General features: G+C 34.3%; 1 protein-coding gene across 1 annotated transcript in view; it reads right to left on the bottom strand.

Annotated features, from left to right (window-relative positions):
* Positions 1 to 18,455, bottom strand: part of LOC143222513 (uncharacterized) — a 56,982-nt gene extending 38,527 nt beyond the window's left edge. Inside the window, exon 1 of the mRNA XM_076449119.1 lies at positions 18,197 to 18,455. The gene's annotated coding sequence lies outside the window, so the exon portion shown is untranslated. The remainder of the gene's footprint in view (positions 1 to 18,196) is intronic.
* Between the last annotated feature and the right edge of the window lie 4,126 nt (positions 18,456 to 22,581).

Below are 22,581 nucleotides of genomic sequence, written 5' to 3'. Positions count from 1 at the left end.
AAATGTACATTAATTACGGTCACAATGTGCTGACCTTCAAAAGTTATACATACAGAGAACATGATTTGTTCAGACTATTGTATCCATGCTTTAATTACAGACACAGACATGTGAAAAGTACTCTGTTGGTAGGCCCGGAATGGCCAGGTGGGTTAAGGCGTTCGACCTGTAATTTAAGGGTCGCAGGTTCGAATTCCCGTCGCATCAAACATACTCAGTCGTGAGAACGTTATTATGTGACGGACAATCCCACTATTCGTTGATAAAAGGGTAGCTAAAGAGTTGGTGGTGGGTGATGATGACTAGCTGCCTTTCCTCTAGTCTTATACTGTTAAATTAGATAGCCCTCATGTAGCTTTGCGCGAAATTCAAACCATCAAACAAACTGTTCGTTGGACAATAGGCGACGAAAAACGCGTATTATATTATAAAACATGATATTTTGTTTGTTTAACTTTTCTATGTTATTAAATAAATAAATATGAACATATGGCTAATAATAATTATATGACCACTTCTGTATCAGTTAAGTAATAATAATTATATGACCACTTCTGTATCAGTTAAGTAATAATAATTATATGACCACTTCTGTATCAGTTAAATAATAATAATTATATGACCACTTCTGTATCAGTTAAATAATAATAATTATATGACCACTTCTGTATCAGTTAAGTAATAATAATTATATGACCACTTCTGTATCAGTTAAGTAGTAATAATTATATGACCACTTCTGTATCAGTTAAGTAATAATAATTATATGACCACTTCTGTATCAGTTAAGTAATTTTAATTCTTATTTTTGCTCAATAAACTTTTTACAACTAAAAATATAATTTTATTTATTTAGCAAGTTTTAAATAAAATCACATGATTAATAAATAACTGTAGCTTTTCATGTAAAAAAAATCTGAACGTTAACATACTTCAAATAGAATTCTATTACTCATGAATAATCACTTTCGCATCACGTTTATAAAGCACAATCTAGAAGTTAGAAAGTTTCAAAGATAATCCTATTATTCAATCTCTAAAGTACGTGTAAATGTTTGATGTTTGAATTTGCAGTTGCATTAAGGAAGAAAAAAAACTAATCCAACTAAGTTCTTAATTGGCTTATTTTTTAATCATCATAGAATTTTAATCTTCTAGTAAAAACGTCAGGATGAAAAAGAATGAACATTTAACAAAATTAATAAAACTGCTAATAGAATTTTTTCAGTTTTAAAATAAGGACATTTTCGAACATCACTTTTTTACCAAGTATTCGTGAGCTTTCTCGTGGATAAAATACAGTTCGTTTTGAGTAAACAAAAGAACTATCTAGGTGAGTTTTTTTTCTTGAAATTCATCTGTTACGTTAGCTTGTGTGTCAGATTTCTTGGAATTCATCTGTTAAGTTAGCTCATGTGTCAGATTAAAACGAACATAGGTACTCATGCCAACCTTTCTTCAACACGATTGTATTAGAACAAATAACACTAACGTAGGCTAATATTAATTTGAAAACAGCATAATAATAAAATCTTGTCATGTGTTCCAATAACAAATCCCACTGATGTGAGTAAAAGGAAAGAAACCATTTAGAGGATTAAGATTCTGCTTGGAAAAAGAAAAACTTGGATTTCCTCCCTTGAAAGCTAAACTTCTCGTCTCCTTTGGCAGGATAATAAATTGGTTACGTTTACAATTCAGTGTTTTTGCAAAGAATCAGGAAAGTAACATTTTCAGAGTGCCCTATAGAGATAAATGGATTACATGGCTGAACTCTTTGGCGTTCATAGCAAAGCATCAGATTTATTGGGTGATCTAGAAGATAGAATACTACCTTATCTATGGATGAAAAAACCTTGTACCCTCGACTTGGAGTTGAATTCCGATAACGTGCCTAAAAGGTTGTGCATTCCAAAAATCCCATATATTGTACAAAATATTAGTTTCAAAACTTGCTGTGAATTAAACGTAAGAAACAAGAAACGTCGCATAATATCTTTAGATGATTTCAAGTAGAACATGAAAATGTATAAACCGAATCGATGGGAAAATGTATTTATTTTTCTCTAATTTTCACTATTTAGGTGATGCTGTTATTTACACGACTATCTTTTTTAAAGCAAGTAGCCAGAGATAAGATATAAAAAAATTCAGAATTCATTCGACCTTGGTGAAATGTATATATTTGGATGTTGCATACGACAAGGTACAATGATTAAAAGTTACACTTTTTGAATCTGACTTAAACTGATCAAGATATTACTGACCTTATCATCAGTAAAAACGCAATCATTGACAGTAATTCTTGATGTGTAATCAACGGGTCCGTTATGTGGGTCTTCTTTGCCCGTTGTTTCATTTGTCTTTCAAACTAATACCCAACAGGTCTTCATCAGGTATCTTCAATCCCAATTGATCGTGATTGGAGCTTTGAAATTTGCTACTCTTGGCACGTCATCATCCACCAGTATCATTCTCTTGATTGGCTGTGTGAGCAAAGTTCCAAAATTTTTAGGTTGGAACCTGTGCAGCATCTGTGGATGCGATTATGATGGGTCTTTTGACAGTCCTTGTTGACGCAAGTCCATCTGTCAAACCCAAAACGGCCCGGCATGGCTAAGCGTGTTAAGGCGTGCGACTCATAATCTGAGGGTCGCGGGTTTGCATCCCGGTCGCGCCAAACATGCTCGCCCTCTAAGCCGTGGGGGCGTTATAATGTGACGGTTAATCCCACTATTCGTTGGTAAAAGAGCAGCCCAAGAGTTGGCGGTGGGTGGTGATGGCTAGCTGCCTTCCCTCTAGTCTTATACTGCTAAATTAGGGACGGCTAGCACAGATACCCCTCGAGTAGCTTTGTGCGAAATTTCAAAACAAACAAACAAACAAACCAAAAAATTCTGTGGAGCTACAAAAAATAGGTTTCATGCTAACAAGGACAAAATTAATAATAGAAATGAAATTCCTACCAGATCAGAATATTTTAAAAATTAAACAGACAATGAAGAAGGTCACATAAAGAGGTAATCAATTAACGTGTTTGACCTCTCCCAAATGTCATGTATTTTTCACTGCTCATAGCTCCCAACTGAAATATATTATCATCACGTAGGACTTTTCAATGGTGTATGCAATACCTTCAAGAAACAATTAACGCAATTTCTTGTTTCCCATCATGCTACCTCAAAATTCTACTTTATCATCAGGTGAAGGACAGATCATGTTTTCATAGATTAAATTATGAACTCAAATTTGAACCCTATTCCCAGTTCTGATCATTTTTTTTTTTACTTTAAGAGGAAAGTTTTATATACAGTAACTTCCATATTGCTTGCTTTCCTGGAGGAGTCACTTGTTTTAACTCTCGCACCACTATACAGTAGTGTATTGTCTGCTAGTTAGTCAGTGTACACTAAAATGACGTCACGAAAGGGACACCAAGCGTCCCAGTTTGTACTATCATGATGCCAGTGAAACGTTCGCTTGCCATAAATCACGAGAAGGATTATACACTCTATAGGCTACAGTACAGCAGTACGTGTGAAATTGAAAAGCAAGAAATAAAAATATTTGTTACTCTTAATTTTGGTTTTATTTACTCTTGAAACAGAACAATTTTTGGGGATCCTGGGGAAGTACATTTAGTTTTAGTTTCTCACAAAGGTAAGTCTCCCGATGGGACAGCGTTAAGTCTACGGATTTACAAAGCTAAAACCAGGGGCTCGATTTCTCTCAGAGGACATATGAATTAAAAACAAGCTAGCTGAGTTTTGTAGCTTGGTACCCAGCGGTCGCTAGTATATGATAAATAGTTCCTTTCTCATGTTTTAGCACAAAGCTACGTTGGACTAGTTGTGCTTTGCCCATCATTGGTATCGAAACCCGGCTTCTAGTGTTGGAAGCTCGCAGACATAACGCTGTGCTACGAGTAGGGCATTCTAAAAATATGTGAAATAAAAATAATCAAAACTGAAAAAAAGATTAAAAAAATCTCTCCCCGTATTCAAATGCAACCAGATGGCGTTAAACACCAGAATTTCTGAAACAGAAAGTTTACATTCTCCTTTGATACTCAATAAATATATAAAGATTCTCGTACTAAAATTAATGTATACTAACACACCTGATGAAGAGAAAACTAATCTAATAATAGTCACAAACTGTTCACCCGTGAAAAGTAGAGGACATCTCCAGAAACTTCTCCAGTCTTAACGTGTCTTATCTATAAATGCACGACCAACTAGAATGCTTATGGGAAATCGACCTGAGAAGCTCTGTAGAGGATAACCGTCCACTGTGTGTGCATTTATTTGGAAAGACTGATAAAACATCATCAAAAGATCATTATTCAAAAATTTTCCTTCTGTCAGCACAAATATATACACACGTATGCAACTCTCGCACACACGCTCGTGAAATTCCGATTTGACATTAAAATCACCTATTGTTTTATCTCTCACATGATGAGTGGTCAACTTCGTCAGGTAATTAATACCACATATACACGTAGATATCTCACAAAAGTACCTGGTAATTGAATTATATATATAAGTTTCTGTCAAGGAAGTATTTGAAATTATAATTGTTTTATTTTTAGTTGGGTCTTTATGTTTTCAGATTTCGAAAGAAATGAACAGTTACGTTCTTCGTGATGTTCCTCATTCTATTATACGTATAAAAACAGTGATAGAACTAATTATAGAAATCCACAAGCGATAAACACAAAAGGCTTACAAATACCGAGTAATGGCAAAAAGATGACAAAGTTATTAATATTATAAAACAGAAAATAAGAAAACTAGTTGTACACTGAACACACATTTTGCATGTAACGCCTTTGTTTTTCACAAAACATTATGCCTTGTTTTCACAATGATTCTTGAATATTGTTTCAAATGCCCTTCGTTACTTCCTGTTATATGACCTATCCACGTTACTTCCTGTTATTTGACCTATCCACTGTTTACATGAGCCCATGCAGTATTAATAGTATTATATCCCATTCTTGTGCAAGCTAAAATAAAGTTTTACGATCTTTAAAGTATTGTTTCACCATATTTACTGTATGCTTGGGATAATTCTCTGTTGGAAACGAATCCTAGCTTCTCAAGCCCTTTTCCTGAAGAAATGATATAATGATAGAATCAGCCAATAATTAGGCAGGGTGACCCATCAATTTTATAAAAGCCATCAAAACCATTGACTCAGGTGTAAACTTCTAATGGTTCCTTACCATGATTCAGTGTTATACATTCTCTATGATACCATGATTCAGTGTTATACATTGTCTATGATACCATTACCTTTTCCCATTTCAAACGAACTGGCGTTGATTGTTGTCAATCCCTTCGAAGTTAGATTAACTCTTGGCACGGCATGACCAGGTGGTTAAAGCACTTGACACGTAATCAGAGAGTCGCAGGTTCGAATCCCCGTCACACCAAACATGCTCACCCTTTCAGCCGTGGGGGCGTTATAATGTTTCGGTCAATCCCACTATTCGTTGGTAAAAGAGTAGCCCAAGAGTTGGCGGTGGGTGGTGATGCCTTCCCTCTAGTCTTACACTGCTAAATTAGGGATAGCTAGCACAGACAGTCCTCGTGTAGCTTTGCGCGAAATTAAAAACAAACGCAAACAAACAATACATTCACTTCTGTGTAAATACAACATGAAATGTTGAATACCACTTTTAAAGAATTTAGCTTTTTTATTTCGACCACTGTTCTTATTAATAGTGCTAATTTCACGTGTACTCGTTGGTGTCTCCCATACAGTTCGTTTTGAAACTTTGAGCCCTGGCGCAATTTAAATATGAAGTATCCTCGTCAAGCCAAAAATTCCATTTCTGTACGCTTGTCATTCCATATTTCACTACTTGAATCCATTACTGAATTTACATAATTACAACTTGACAAAATATGTTTCTTTGGAGGGTCAGCTGGAGTTTAACCTCCCCTTCTACTTGGTTGTTGTTTTAATAGAAGCTTGTAGGAGTGTTTTTTCTTCTTTCCGTTAGCTATGTCCATGAATTTTATCCTATGACTGATGTAAGTTAAGTTCTGGTATGGGGGACTTTTATTTCTCTCAGTTTTATATATATTTAATAACTTGCTTGTGTAATATAGGGGTTCATTAATATGTGGATTATATATGGTACCACGGGTATCTAATGTTCTTTGGCTACTTCTATTAAGAGTGTGATAGTGACTGTACTGTTTAGGGGTTTCTGTACTTCTCTTTAAAATCCACGATTTATTTTCAACGACTTCGAAGATAAGATTTCTTTCTGGATTGTTTGGTTCGACTACAAATGATTTTGATTGTTGATTTTCTATAATTAGGCTTTTATTTTCTTGTATGTTTATTTTATTGCTCTTTTTCTATTGTGGTCGTGACGGTGCTGTCTCTGCGTCAATGCATGTCTGACAGGAATGTTTTATGTGACTCGTGTAGATAATAGTGGTGTTTTTCTGTTAGAGTTTATTTTTGGGCACAGTATGACATCTTGTATTTTTATAAGCTTGAAACAGGGGTAAAACTTTCCGACTGGTTGGATGACAATCAATTACAATATAAGATATTGAAAAATTAACTGTACTATGGTGTAGTCCATTTTCACTGGATAAAGAAGTCGCATTCGTTTAGTATTTGCAATGCAAGAATATTTAAGCTTGTCGATCCAGGTACGTTCTGGTAGTTACAGTTCCAGACTACAGATAAGGAGGTTGAACGTTTGGTCTAAGATATGTCATTGATCACCCTTTATACTTTCAGCTATGGGAGCGCTTTAACTATGATAGTCAATTCACCTATTCGATTAAGGGTGCTTGAAATAAAAATTATGGGCGTTGTTGATTATTTTTTCGCTATGTGGCCAAACGTTCCAAATTGGAGGTGGTTATGCCTGAAATTTAAACTTTTTTGATCTAGATGTTTAGTCCAGATGGTTAAGGCCAACGATCCTCGTAACCTGACGGTCGCAGATTTGAATCTCCATCACACAAAACGTGCTCGCCCTTTCAGCCCTGGGGCGTTAAAGTTACGGTTAATTCCATTATTCATTGGTAAAAGAGTAGCCCAAGAGTTGGCTGATGACTAGCTGCCTTCCCTCTGGTCTTACACTGTTAAATTAGGGACGGCTAAAGCAGATAGCCTACGTGTAGCTTTGCGTGAAATTAAAAGAAAAACAAAAAAACAAGTTCATTTGCCGCATAAAGTGCCACTCGTATTAAAAATACGTTAAATACCAATAATAGTTTTAACCTGTAGTTTTAATTATATAGAATTATCAATCTAAAAGTTTGAGGACAATTATACACTTTTGGTCCGCATGATTTTATTGTCTTAATTAACAAATAATTCTCAAATATTTTATTTACAAACACCCAAGACATCCGCTTTGTTCAACTAAAGTAAAATGGAAAGTCAAATAAGCTGAAACAGTAGAAAAAACATGAAGATATACATAAACTTTCACTGAAAATAAAGGGACACTAACGTATAGTATCCATTACTTAGTTTCATGCTAAAAGTAAGTGAAATGAAAGCATTCATTATTTTTAAAATAATAAAAAGTTACTTCTTGTAAAAAAACTATTCGCGTATTTGAGTTGTTTTTTTGTTTTTTTTTACCTAGCTTGTCGAGAACGTTAGAATTAACACTAATCGAAAAGCCGTGTTCTTTAGGCAGCTAAAGTCTCAGCAAGCAGTGACTACAGCTACTGTGGATGTCTGCTCTGTTTTAGGACTAAGTAACTTTTATTAAGAATTAGTGGAATAAGAGATCAATTAATTCTTACAGTTAGGATAATGAAAGTATTTATGTTTTTAAGAATTAGCTTTTTTATGAAAAAAATAGTTATATCTGTTGGGTTGGTTCTAAGAGTTCGTTACAAAAACACAAATAAGTATTTACATTGTCCTGTTACGAAAATAAATTCTGAGTTATAAAGTTGGTTTGATACTAACTTATCCAAGTATTATAATCTTAATCGTAAGGTTAGCCTAACATTGGTCTTTCAACACAATAAAAATGGACAGTTGGCTTAATATCAACTCGCGAAAATAATAAAATCTGAATCGTAAAGTTGGCCTAAACTCAGGAAGTTGGAATTTCCAGAAACCATCTATTTATTAATGAAAACAAGTTGACGTTATAGCTTTTCATTTTTTCCCTTGGTAGTCTTTTTAAAAATAAATTAACAAAAGAAGGAATGAATATTATTTTAACACAATTTAAAAAAATAAACAATTTGTTAAAACGTATCTTAAGACATGATATTAAAATAAAGTAGAGACCAACGTTTCGACCTTCTTAGGTCATCTTCAGGTTAACAAAGAGAGAGTTGAGATACTTTTTTTTTACTTAAGCCCAGCATGGCCAAGCGTGTTAAGGCGTGCGACTCGTGATCTGAGGCTCGCAAGTTCGCATCCCCTTCGCGCCAAACATCCTCGCCCTTTCAGCCGTGGGGGCTGACGGTCAATCCCACTATTCGTTGGTAAAAGAGTAGCCTATGAGTTGGCGATGGGTGGTGATGACTAGCTGCCTTCTCTCTAGTCTTACACTGCTAAATTAGGGACGGCTAGCGCAGATAGCCCTCGAGTAGCTTTGTGGGAAATTAAAAAAAAAACTCTTTTACTTCAAGTGGGTTTCTCACGAATTTGTTAAAAAGACAGTACACACTTGCAAAAATACACATGAACATCTGTTTACGTTTCTGTCATGTAAGGAAGGATACATGCTAAACAGGAAGAAGAAAAGAGAAATGGGTTGAAAAAAATGTGAACGCTGCTGAAGTTAATAAAAGATTTTTCCATCCAACTAACAGAAGATACGTATGCAATAAATTGAATTTTTAAAACGTTCTGCTGGATAATGGAAACGTTAGCTTAAACAATAAGCAAATAACACATTCTTATAAAGAATGCAGCCAATTGTCGAGTTGAATATTTGTTTTATTTTTTTCTATGGAAAAGAAATGGATATTATGGGAGATAAAATGGTTGAAGGTTGTTTAAGCCAGTCTCTACTTGCCCAGAAAAAAGCCTATACATTAGCTTCAAGTATACATGGCGTAGGAATAACTATAGACTCCACTCAACCATTGTTTTTCCATCTCTTTAATTTCAGTGTTTGAGTTTTTACATATATTGCTTCTATTATTACCGACGCTATAAAAAAGCGTATTTTAAGGACGTGAAAAATGAGAAATTTTAGAATAATATACACTCATGACAGAATTTAACCTGGTCATTAGCTGAAACCGACATTACGAAACACGTAGTATAGGTATTTCGAAACGTCTCTAGAGTGAAAGAGACACGAATCCTCCACGTCTAGTTTTAAGAATAGTGCTGTGCAAAGCCGGAGTTAAAGATATCTGGATTATTTCTTTATCACTCTTTTCTATTACATTTCTTATATATTTTACACTTGATTATTTGTTTTGCTTAGATTGATGAGAGAATTAGAGTTGATAGTAATCGAAAAGTCATGTTCCAAGCCAGCCAAGTAAAAGATAACGAAGGGAGCAGCGACTACAGCTATGTGAGGTGTTATACACCTAATCACACGCATTTCTTCTCCGTTTGTCGCAAGCTGCTGTAAAACGTATTGAAATAAACATATTATGATGACAAGCCGGTTTCTATTTCGTGTTATTTATTTGAAATAATGAAAACTCAACTTGGAATTTCAAAATTAACAAATATGTTCTGTTAAAGCGTACGAAAATCATATACAAATCCTTTTAAAATCTTTAAGATAAACGAAAGGAACTTGATCAACTTTTTACCTAATATAAACAACAATAAAGAGACACGTGACGTTTCTTGAAACCTCACGTCCAACCATCTTGTCCAGTTTTATACAAACTAATTAATTACTCATTCAATCGTTCCAATGGTATCTGGGTATTTTGCCCTGGAGGGTCAGGTTCACTTTGACCTCTTCCTCCTTCCTGAACTTATTTTCCCTAACTGTTTGTATGTTAGGTCCTTTTCAGGGCAATGTCCATTTATAGTCTATTATTCACAGTAGTCAAGCTAGCTGGTGGCAATTTATTTATTTATTTTTTTTTATCTGATTATTATTTTAAAATACATAAATATGTAAACTATAAATATAATATTTAAATTTTATATACATACATATTTTACTTTACTTTATTTTTCTTTATGTTTAAAATATATGTTAATTGGGGAGAGGTATTTAGGATTTTCTTCATCATGTATGAGGTACCTATCTAGTTCGCATAATAAATCATTTTTCATCCAATTTTTGTTAAAATATCTAATTGTAATATTTAGGAGTCTATCTGATATGGTTGGTATGTTCGAGTAATTGTGAATGAATTTGGATGATGTTGATCTCGGGACTCTGTATGCTGTTGTGAGAAGTGTGTTTTGTATTGTTTGTAGTTTAGTTTTGATTGTTTTATTACTTACAGTTACCCATGCTGGAGCTGCATAGTCTATTACTGGTCTTATATATGTTTTGTATATTTTCAAAATGTTATCTGTAGATGCTCCACTATGTTTACCAGTTAGACTCCTAACATAGTTGGTTCTTCGCCAAATTTTATTTTTAATTTCGTTGACATGATTGATCCAAGTTAATTTTGAATCATAAGTCAGACCTAAAAATTTTGCTGATTGGGCAACCTGGAGTAGAGTGCCATTCATATATATTTCTAGCTGTTGTTTTCTGTGTTTTGTTGATTTCGTAAAGAGTACCAGCTGAGTTTTTGCTGTGTTTATTTTAATTCTATATTTTTCACAGTATTTACTAATTCTATTTAATTGTGGTTGTATGTTTGTAGCTGCTATCGTGGGTGTTGCAGCACTTTTCCAGATTGCCACATCATCTGCGAACTGTGATGAGAATCCATGATTTGGATCCTTCAATGGCATATTGTTTACATACATGATGAAGAGTATAGGGCTAACTACCCCTCCCTGGGGGACACCAGCTTGTGGAGTAAAGTATTCAGAAAATGTTCCTTCAACATTTACTCTACATTTTCTGTTTTCCAGAAAGTTAGATAACCAGCGAATAATTCCTCGCGGTAGTTCCATTTCATTCATTCGGAACCTTAGACCATCGTGCCAAACGGTGTCGAATGCTTTCTCGATATCGAGGAAGCAAGCGACTGTACATTCTTTTTTGTTGAAACTATCTATTATGGTTTCGGTTAATCTTATTAAATGATTTGTCTAAATTTTCTGAATCCATTCTGTTCTTCTGGTAATTTTGATGTTATCTCCAAAAATGTGGAGAGTCTATTACTTATTATTCTTTCGAGAATTTTGCCAACACAGCTGGTCAGACTGATTGGTCGGTAGCTATTTGGTTTATTCGCTGGTTTTCCTTATTGGTGGATTGGTTTGGTTTGTTTTGAATTTCGCGCAAAGCTACTCGAGGGCTATCTGAGCTAGCCGTCCTTAATTTAGCAGTGTAAGACTAGAGGGAAGGCAGCTAGTCATCACCATCCATCGCCAACTCTTGGGCTACTCTTTTACCAACGAATAGTGGGATTGACCGTCACATTATAACGCCCCCACGGCTGAAAGGGCGAGCAAGTTTGGCGCGACGGGGATGCGAACCTATAATCAGATATTTAACGTTGTGCATCACCCGATAATGAAACGTTATAATAATATATATCTTGCATTGATTTATTAGATAGATAAAACAAACGTATGGGTATTATAAAGCTCGGAAAACTAAAAACTGTGTTACTTGGAATATTCTGGATATAAGTTGTAAAATGGGTGAAGAGTAACATAAAATCTTTGTGAATAAATTGCTTTTTGTCTTATTTTAACAGCACAGTTCAGTACTTTTAATCATGTCTGTTATATTTTGATGTTTCTCATCTATTTGTTTAACGTACTGATCTAAGAGGCAATAAAGTGTTAACATCACGTGTGTTGTATCTGGAAAATGTAAACACCAAGTTATTTTCTGTTCTTCGAGAGCGGAACATACGTGCTTTATATTACCATCCAGTTTTGCAATTTACCAGTAGTCTAAAACCATATTTAAATGTATGTAACATACGTGCTTTATATTACCATCCAGTTTTGCAACTTACCAGTAGTCTAAAACCATATTTAAATGTATGTAACATACGTGCTTTATATTACCATCCAGTTTTGAAACTTACCAGTAGTCTAAAACCATATTTAAATGTATGTAACATACGTGCTTTATATTACCATCCAGTTTTGCAATTTACCAGTAGTCTAAAACCATATTTAAATGTATGTAACATACGTGCTTTATATTACCATCCAGTTTTGCAACTTACCAGTAGTCTAAAACCATATTTAAATGTATGTAATGTACGTAACAAAAGAATTTATCTCTACCAAAATAGCTCTTTAATATTATTGGTGTTTACAAGCACGAAACGAAAACAAACAGGTTGTTGTGTTTCAAATGGTGTGCTACCATCAATAAAATCGTTGGATAAGAATATTGAATAATCGATGTTTATTTATTCCAGTGAATAGACCGAAATTCAAGTAACTTTAATAAATAATGATTTCCGCCTTCTTTTCTCATCAATTTTTCAAAACGTTATGGGTAAATCGGTCCAAAACATAAGCCTCTTTATTCCAACTAAGACATAAGGATGAAGAATGTTCGCCTACGGGCTGAGGCATGGAATTTAACTCTCAGGTGTCATTAATGTAATGTATAAGAAGTAGTAAGTGGAGACGATTTATACTCTGAAGAAAAAAGAGAGTAAAGGGTACAGTTTGTAGAAGCACAGTTTCTAAAGAATTTGTACGAGGCTTAAGTATATTGCTCAAAGCGACCATTCAAGTGAAGGAACGCATTCCGTTCTACTTCTTATAAAATAAACATTTTCTATTGCAACAAATTTCTAAAGTTTTAATTCAAAAGGATCGTTTCCTTTTATTTGGAGCTTTAGAAGTTTCTTTGAATTCTACAAACTTAAAAAACATGATCGTAAACGTTTTTAAATATGGAGTATATAGCCACCTTAAAGTAATGAACGCATGAGAAGAAAATATGCAACATAACATCTACCATATAATTGTACGTGCACAGGCGTATAAAGTAGTTCGGTAGATTCTGTTCAACGAAATGTGAGGCATATGATTTTAATCAGTTACTTATCAATGCGCTCTATGTGACTTTGATATACTGTTAAGTGCTTCCTTCACGTTTACTCAGTGGTTTCAAATAACCAAAATTTATTTATAATAATATGTCGTTGTTAATAGGAAATTATTCGAAATGTTTTTGTTTGTTTTTGAATTTCGCACAAAGCTACTCGAGGGCTATCTGTGCTAGCCGTCCCTACTTTAGCAGTGTAAGACTAGAGGGAAGGCAGCTAGTCATCACCACCCACCGCCAACTCTTGGGCTACTCTTTTACCAACGAATAGTGGGATTGACCGTCACATTAAAACGCCCCCACGGCTGAAAGGGCGAGCATATTTAGCGCGATGGGGATGCGAACCCACGACCCTCAGATTACGAGTCGCATGCCTTAACACGCTTGGCCATGTCGGGCCCTGTTTGAAATGTGACAAATAAAATGGTTAAGAAAAACACGTGATAATGTATGCAAAGAGTACATATACATACGTGATCTGGGCTGCTGAGCTAACATATATTTTGCATTCACGATAAAACTTGTAAAGTGCTGTATTAAAGTTTAATGGCGTGAATCTATACAATTTTTGAGAACTCAATTTATTTCTTATAAATTAAAATGTGTGTGTTGGAAGAGGAGGATATAGCCCCTAAACATCCGGTCTCACCCTAGTTCCAATCATAAACATCCAGTCTCACCCTAGTTCCAATCATAAACATCCGGTCTCACCCTAGTTCCAATCATAAACATCCTGTCTCACCCTAGTTCCAATCATAGACATCCGGTCTCACTCTAGTTCCAATCATAAACATCCGGTCTCACCCTAGTTCCAATCATAAACATCCGGTCTCACCCCAGTTCCAATCATAAACATCCGGTCTCACCCTAGTTCCAATCATAAACATCCGGTCTCACCCTAGTTCCAATCATAAACATCCGGTCTCACCCTAGTTCCAACCATAAACATCCGGTCTCACCCTAGTTCCAATCATAAACATCCGGTCTCACCCTAGTTCCAATCATAAACATCCGGTCTCACCCTAGTTCCAATCATAAACATTCGGTCTCACCCTAGTTCCAATCATAAACATCCGGTCTCACCCTTTGCTCAGTAGTTTGAAATTATGCACCGCGGAAAATACGGCCTTAGCAGATTTGCCATAAATACAAGTAAATACAAAATACAGAAAAAAACAAGTTATTTGACGAAGTATAAAAATACACAAAAAATCTCATAAGACAAAATATTTTGTTTGTTTATTTGAAATATTTATTTTGCCGATGTCTTACCCGAGTTTATAAAAATACATTAAAACAAATTAAGAGACGGCTCCCAACAGGTCGGCGGTAAGTTTAGGACTTTCAATGCTAAAATCTAGATATCGAGTCTCTGTGGTGTGCAGTTTTGCGCTGAAACAACAACACCTCAAGCGATGTCATGTTTACATATGTTAGTGATATTGGGTGATTGAGGTTCCCAAATTACAATCACTTTGTGACTTATGCATTTACAATGAGAACAAATTACATTTGATAACCTATATCGATATGTAGAACATTATTTAACATTAAAACACAGCACTTTAACTATTAATAAGTTTCCATGTTGCTTGACTCTTGCGACAAAAACATTTTGTTTTGGCAGTTAACATAAGCCAGATAAAGCAAAACAAAACAGAGAATAATACTTGCATCTCTCTGTGTGTGTGTGTGTGGTTCCATAAAGCAATACACATTCTAAAGCTACTAATAAGGTCAAATAAAATAAATCATTCTACTTGTACATGGGAAACAACCGTGTGTGTGTTTCATAAAGCAATACACATTTTAAAGCTAGTAATAAGGTCAAATAAAATAAATCATTCTACTTGTACATGGGAAACAACATTCTTTCATAAAGCAATACACGTTCTAAAGCTAGTAATAAGGTCAAATAAAATAAATCATTCTACTTGTACATGGGAAACAACCGTGTGTGTCTTTCATAAAGCAATACACATTTTAAAGCTAGTAATAAGGTCAAATATAATAAATCATTCTACTTGTACATGGGAAACAACCGTGTGTGTCTTTCATAAAGCAATACACATTCTAAAGCTAGTAATAAGGTCAAATAAAATAAATCATTCTACTTGTACATAGGAAACAACCCTAACCGTGAACTTAATTTTGTCTCTCTGAGTTCTTTCCGTTCTCGAGTTGCAAATATAACTATGATTTTTGACTTATGGTAAAAAAACAATTAATGTTTGTTTTTGTATAGAAATAAATAGTTTCAAGTTAAATTGATCTTCTGTCTCTTCTATTTTTAATTGGACTGCTTGACCTTGACATTTGACCCAAGCCTTCAGAACGTTTATAGTATTTTACTCTGTTACACTACCGTTGTGCCGAATACTTTAGAAAAACAAAATACACTCACCTAAGATTTGAATTTCGTGCAAAGCTACACAAGGGCTATCTGCGCTAGCCGTCTCTAATTTAGCAGTGTAAGACTAGAGGGAAGGCATCTATTCATCACCACCCACCGCCAACTCTTGGGGTACTCTTTTACACATGAATAGTGGGATTGACCGTCACGTTATAACTCCCTCACGGCTGAAAGGGCTAGCATGTTTGGTGTGACGGGGATTCGAACCTGCGGCTACCGGATTACGAGTCGAGTGTCTTAACCACTTGGCCATGCCGTGCACCTTATCTCACCAGCTAACTCTATAAACAGTCCTAACTGATCACGACACGTATTTGAAGTGTGTTAATTAATAATTACCTTAGCTCTCGAGGTGTGTTATTCCGTTGTCATCTTGAGCTTTGAAATGTGTAACCAACACTTCTCTTAATATTTTTAACGTGTTACCCAATTGTTATTTTGATCTTTGGAGTGTATTAATATCAGTCAAGCCTGACTTTCTAAGAATGTTAACCAATATTTACCTCAATACTTAGAAATGTAATAGATATGTTTCTAAGTTAACCAATTAATATGTTGATATTTTAAGTGTTCACTTGCAGTTATCTAAATTTTGTTGTGTACTAATCAACAGTTACATTAACATCACAAATGTGCAATTAAAGTGTTGCCTTAATCTGTCGTGTAGACTATAAAAGTCAAATAATTCAGTTTGTTAAAGTTATACGTTTAGTAATACATCCTTCACGTGACATGTCGGTAAAATTTCACTTGATGGACGCTAACAACAATTTTGTCAGCTACGAAAGATGCTAACAGAAAAAACGACTGTCTCATAATTTAATTATATCCTCCAGTTTCAGTCAATAAACGTTACTGTTAATGACAGGCTTGAATGAAATGCACTTAAATAAATATATATGGTGATGTCAAGTCAGTTTCTGTTTTGTGTTATCAGATTAGAAAGAGAAAGCTACTTCGACTTTCAAAACTAACGTTATTACAAACAAATGAAAAGTGCAGTGTAGACCCAATAAGGCCCGGCATGGCCTAGCGCGTAAGGCGTGCGACTCGTAATCCGAGGGTCGCGCCCGCGTCGCGCTAAACATGCTCGCCTTTTCACCCGTGGGAGCGTTATAATGTGACGATCAATCCAACTATTCGTTGGTAAAAGAGTAGCCCAAGAGTTGGCGGTGGGTGGTGATGACTAGCTGCCTTCCCTCTAGTCTTACACTGCTAAATTAGAGACGGCTAGCACAGATAGCCCACGAGTAGCTTTGTGCGAAATTCCCAAACAAGACCCAATAAAATGTTTTATAATCAGTGATGTCGAGAAACCCACTTGTTGAGAAATTTATATGCAAAAACGGCTCGTTTGGGTTGAGAAAATATTTTACATAGAAGAGCGAACAACGTTTCGACCTTCTTCGGTCATCGTCAGGTTCATATATTTGATCGAAAATGTTTTATAGTCTATGTAACACAAAACTATGTCTTAGATACATATAGGAAAATTAACGATTACAGCAAACTAATGAACATGTTGATTTTAATAAAATTGTGCTCAAAATGTTAAATTGTTATAGCATGACAGATTACTCGATTTAAAAATTCATGAATGTAACCCGTTGAGCTAAAAGACCTGTACAGCTACAGATTACTCGATCTAAAAATTCATGAATGTAACCCGTTGAGCTAAAAGACCTGTACAGCTAGTTCAAGTTGTTACAATGACGGAAGACAAAAACTTTCTTTATAAAAATACAACATTACAGTAATTAAAAACATGGTAGTTAGATTCACTTTGTAACAAACAGTGCGTGTTATTACGACTTCAAGTTTCAAGACAGAATACTTTATTCAGCAAAGCAATTATTTAAAAACCACAAAAAACATTTGTGATTCAGCGTATTACAGTGTGGAGTATGAAGTTATGAGAGGTTAGGCTTAAACTGAGTTCGAATGAGCCATACTTCCGGAAATTATATGAAACTTTGAGGAAACAGAGCAAAGTTGATGGTGTGAACTTTATTTATTCTGTCTCAGCACGTGAGTTCCACGCCATGGTTCCTAGAGTTGATCTTCCCGTTGTAAATGTAATACTTTTAAACAACGTCTTCCAATGAAGAAAACAAAGAACTTTGAACATCATAAAGAGCCTTGAAAAAGGCGTAAGCGAAACGTCGAGTAAAAACAACATTTATCTGAAGTTGTTTTTGTTCATTAAAAGTTGTTCCATCCGTAAGTCAGCACTGAAAACTTTCAAAAAATAATTAAAAAAACCCTAAGTTAGTGTTCGACTTACACGTTTATAAGCTAGACTTCAATAGGAAGCCCATTTTTAAATTTACGAAAACGAATGATATAATTACTGATAAAAATGAAATAGAAACCCTATAACCGGAGCGCTTTCGAAAGGCAGACCTTTAATCAAACTTGGAGTTTGCCGCTGAAGAAGAAATGTCCACCTTTCGAAAGCGCTCGGGTTATAGGGTTTCTATTTTACTTTTATGAAGACTTTTTGCACCTACGTGTTTTTAGAAAATCATGAATAATTACTGATAATATACGCTGTTCTTCGAACCGGCTAAACCTCTAATCCAGCCTGTATCGTTACGTTGACGAAACAGGAAATATAAACAATATTTTATACTTACAATTCGTTGAAGACCAAGCTGTTTGCAGAATATACGTAGACGTCAGAAACAGTATTCACGTTCTATTTCTATCGAAATTTAATCAAAAGATGAAGACTATCTCTTAGAAGTGAGTGTCCTGAATAGCAGTGATTGCTATTCCACAGTTTTCTCCAATCGTTGTTAGATCGAAGACGTACTCTGCGTTATCTTCAAGAGGGTTTACCTCAACCATCCAGTTCGTGGCAGTTCGTATCTACCAATAAGTTAATGCCTCACCACTGCTCAGACATATGCTATGTAATTTAGGTGCTGTAGTTGTTGACCTGCCAGATCTTAAATAATGAACACTAGAGGACGCTTTATTTTAGTCCGATGTCACAAAAAACAATAACAAGCGAACAAACAAAAAAACGTAGATAACAGGTACATTAATAAGAATGAGTAAAATAAAAATATGCATAGAAGTATTCATTTTTATCAATCCTTTGTGTGTTTTAATATACAGAATTCTATCTATATCATTCTATATATGTATTGAATTTACGCCGCATCTTAAAGTAAAAAAAAAGACAATGGCTTTTCTCATTTTTTTTTATTTTGATGTCGAACATTTCAGAAGTTCTCTACACATCACAAAAGGAATAAAGAAGAAAAAACAAAACGAAAACGGAAATAAAAAAGTTTGTAGCTTTGTCTATTTCACCACAGAATAGCAGAGGAAAGATAAAACTGAAATTGAATATAGAGAAATCGTTGGCGAATTTCATTGATTTTACAATCAGACAAAATTATATTATACAGGCTGAGAATCAACTGAGTTAGAACTCTTTCATAGAAAGTTTAATACTTTGAAAAAAAATCTTCTTTGATTTCTGTTTCGGTGTGTGCTGCATATTGTAGAAGCAAGATTAAATGAAAATAATAATAGACAGACAAGGAGTTTAAGCAGAAAAACTGTTGTATAGAAGTAATGTAAAGATTCATAAGAGAGAGAAAAATACACTTCTTAACTCATTCATTACATAAATTGGCTTTGAAATTCTAAATTAATTGAGCAAAATGCTAGAAGCTTTAAAAGTTTTATAATGGTATTGTAATAGACTACATCTATCGTCTCAACGTGTCAGTTAGACACTTATCACAAGGTTATACAATACAGATATAATGCTGGTACTACAGTAAGCTAATAAACTTGTGCTAAAAAATGTTAAATCGTTACAACATAGCACATTACTCGATTTAAGAATTCATGAAGCTACTCCGTTCAGCTAAAGATATGCCCATCTCGAAAAGCCAATTCGGGTCGTTTTAATGACGAAAGACAAAAATAAGGCGTTCGATTCGTAATCCGAGGGTTGCGGGTTCGAATCCCGGTCGCATCAAACATGCTCGCCCTTTCAGCCGTGGGGGCGTTATAATGTTACGGTCAATTTCACTATTCGTTGGTAAAAGAGTAGTCCAAGAGTTGGCGGTGGGTGTTGATGACTAGCTGCCTTCCCTATAGTCTTACACTGCTAAATTAAGGACGGCTAGCGCAGATAGCCCTCGAATAGCAAAGCAATACTTTCAAACGTCCTTTGTTACGTGTGTGAGAGGAAGTGAAATCAAACATTTTGGCAAAATAACAATAAACAAGGTAGAGCTGTGAAGGTATAACAATAAATATTTGTGTAGAAATTATTAAATAATAGGCTTAGTTTCGCGAAAATAAACTAAAACCTTTTTTTTAAATTTCGCGCAAAGCTACACGAGGGCTATCTGCGCTAGCCGTCCCTCATTTAGCAGTGTAAGACTAGAGGGAAGGCAACTAGTCCTTACCACCCACTGCTAACTCTTGGGCTACTCTTTTCCAATGAATAGTGGGATTGATCGTGAAATTATAACGCCCCCAACGCTGAAAGGACGAGCATATTTGGTGCGACCGGGATTCGAACACGCGACCCTCAGATTAGGTGCTAAGTGCTTTAACCACCTGGTCATGCCGGACTAACGTACAGACCACTTATAAATTAGTTGTACATGTTATTTAATATAATATTTCATTCTTCTGACCGATGTGATTTTATTATTTTTTTTGACTGAGTTGTTATGTTTCTTGATCTAAGTTATTATCTAATATTTAGTAAATTATGATATATTATTTTCCATTAAAGAACGACGAATAAATTATACATATATAAATAATTATAAACTTATATGACTTAATGGTGCATATATATTTGCAATTCTACAGGACTAAAATACGACACATATGACTTTCGTTTCGCAAAACCTTGTAACATTTTCGCGTAATTACTATTCTAATATGTGCTATAAACTAATAACAATTCCACACTGTTATTATTTTAATATGTTCCACGAACTTATAACATTGCTACAGAATAAGTATTCTAATGTATGTTATAAATGTATAACAACTTATAACATTACTACAGAATAAGTATTCTAATGTATGTTATAAATGTATAAGAACTTATAACATTACTACAGAATAAGTATTCTAATGTATGTTATAAATGTATAAGAACTTATAACATTACTACAGAATAAGTATTCTAATGTATGTTATAAATGTATAAGAACTTATAACATTACTACAGAATAAGTGTTCTAATGTATGTTATAAATGTATAAGAACTTATAACATTACTACAGAATAAGTGTTCTAATGTATGTTATAAATGTATAAGAACTTATAACATTACTACAGAATAAGTGTTCTAATGTATGTTATAAATGTATAATATTTTCACACATTGTGCTGTCTCCGGGGTTACTTTGAAGTACTGCAAATGTAATATGCACTCCGTACGTCGTAATTAGATTTTTTGTGACTTTTTATTTATTTTAACACTATATGTGATAAAAGACTATTTTATTTTTCAAGAACGTAAAAAGGTAATTACACTAGTTGTTATTTAATTTGTTAGTAGTTTGTAGTTTTACTTCAAAAACTATATTTTTGAATTCCAAGAAAAAATTAAAACATCTAAAAAAATGGAAACTGTGGATGACTTATCTTTACATAAAATGATAATGTTTGTTAAAATATTATAATATTTCCAATTTATTGTGCCTTACTATTGTAATTAAAATAAATGTGATTTTAAAAATAAAATATATTTTTGAGATTTCATATAACGTAACACAAAACGTTAACTGTGCTGATCCTTTGTTAATTTTGAAAGAAAAATCAACTAGATTTATTTTAATACCCGAGTAATAGAAAATAACCTTTGCTTCTTTTATTACGTCTGCTGTGCTATAGATTCAAAAATGTGAATATTCAAAGTTATTGGAACAAAATGTTACCAATCCATATTTTACAGTTAAAACCCTTGTAGATGATCAGTTTTCACTGTAGGACTAAAATTACGTCTCAGGCAATTCAAACATTATTGAAAATGTTTTAGCTTCCGTATAACGATATACATGTTTACACCTGAGGCAGTCTAATTCTTATAAGTCTTATTTTAGGGCTCTGATAATGGCTTTAGATAAATCTTCTCGTAACTCATGTGTAATAATATAAAAAATACATGGAACATACATACAGGACTTTAAGGCATCCAAGCGTAAACCTTTTTCAATAAAAAATTAACAAGTCGGAAGAGGATGCCAAGTTAGGAGACAAGGTAGGGACGGGTGGAATTTTATTACAGCACTTGTTGTTTTACACACGGTGCAATTTTAAAGGGGTGTAGCTATCGTTCCGGCCATTCCTACTACTTCTGTTTCTGTAACTTGGTAATTGTTGTAATTAAAAGAGAATGTACACAGCTAAATTTCTCTGTCGTAAACTTTTGCATTATAACGGGGGGGGGGTGATGTCGGAAGTGAGATGAAAAGCTCCAATAGTCATATTTTGCTTATGGAAGATATCATAGCTATCTGACTGGTAAGGGGTGTGCCAAAAGAATATATCAAAGCTACTGATTTTTCGACATTTAAATTATTTTTGAGTACTTAGAAAATATTAGCTACTGATAAAACCCAATTCATGTCTACAATTGAATCAAAGTTTAAATTCAAACAAGTAGAAATGGGTGGAATGTTGCCTAAACCCACTTTGAGATTGCACCACGTCAAAAAACACAAAGTGTTGTAATTGTATACCGTCCATTACTACCTTGTTTTCTTGCTTTTTGGCGCTTTCATTTGTACTTCTTAATTTTTTATTTATTTTTTTAAAACTTTTCTCTCTTATTGGGCTCTAGGCCTAGCCTTTTAGTAGCTCTTCTAAGAGCTATTTCTAAACATTTCCTGACTTTTGCTGATACATTTGCTACACTATATAAACATTTTTGTAAAATCCAAAGAATGAAAAGATGTATTCTATAATGAAGTTTCTTGACTGTTTCGGTTCACAGAGAATTCCTCTACTTGAGGATGACTGTCCCCCC

This window comes from Tachypleus tridentatus, chromosome 8 (genome assembly GCF_004210375.1).
Source record: "Tachypleus tridentatus isolate NWPU-2018 chromosome 8, ASM421037v1, whole genome shotgun sequence".
Lineage (NCBI taxonomy): Eukaryota > Metazoa > Arthropoda > Merostomata > Xiphosura > Limulidae > Tachypleus > Tachypleus tridentatus.
The sequence above is the reverse complement of the archived record's forward strand: the minus strand, read 5'-3'. Positions and strand labels throughout refer to the sequence as shown.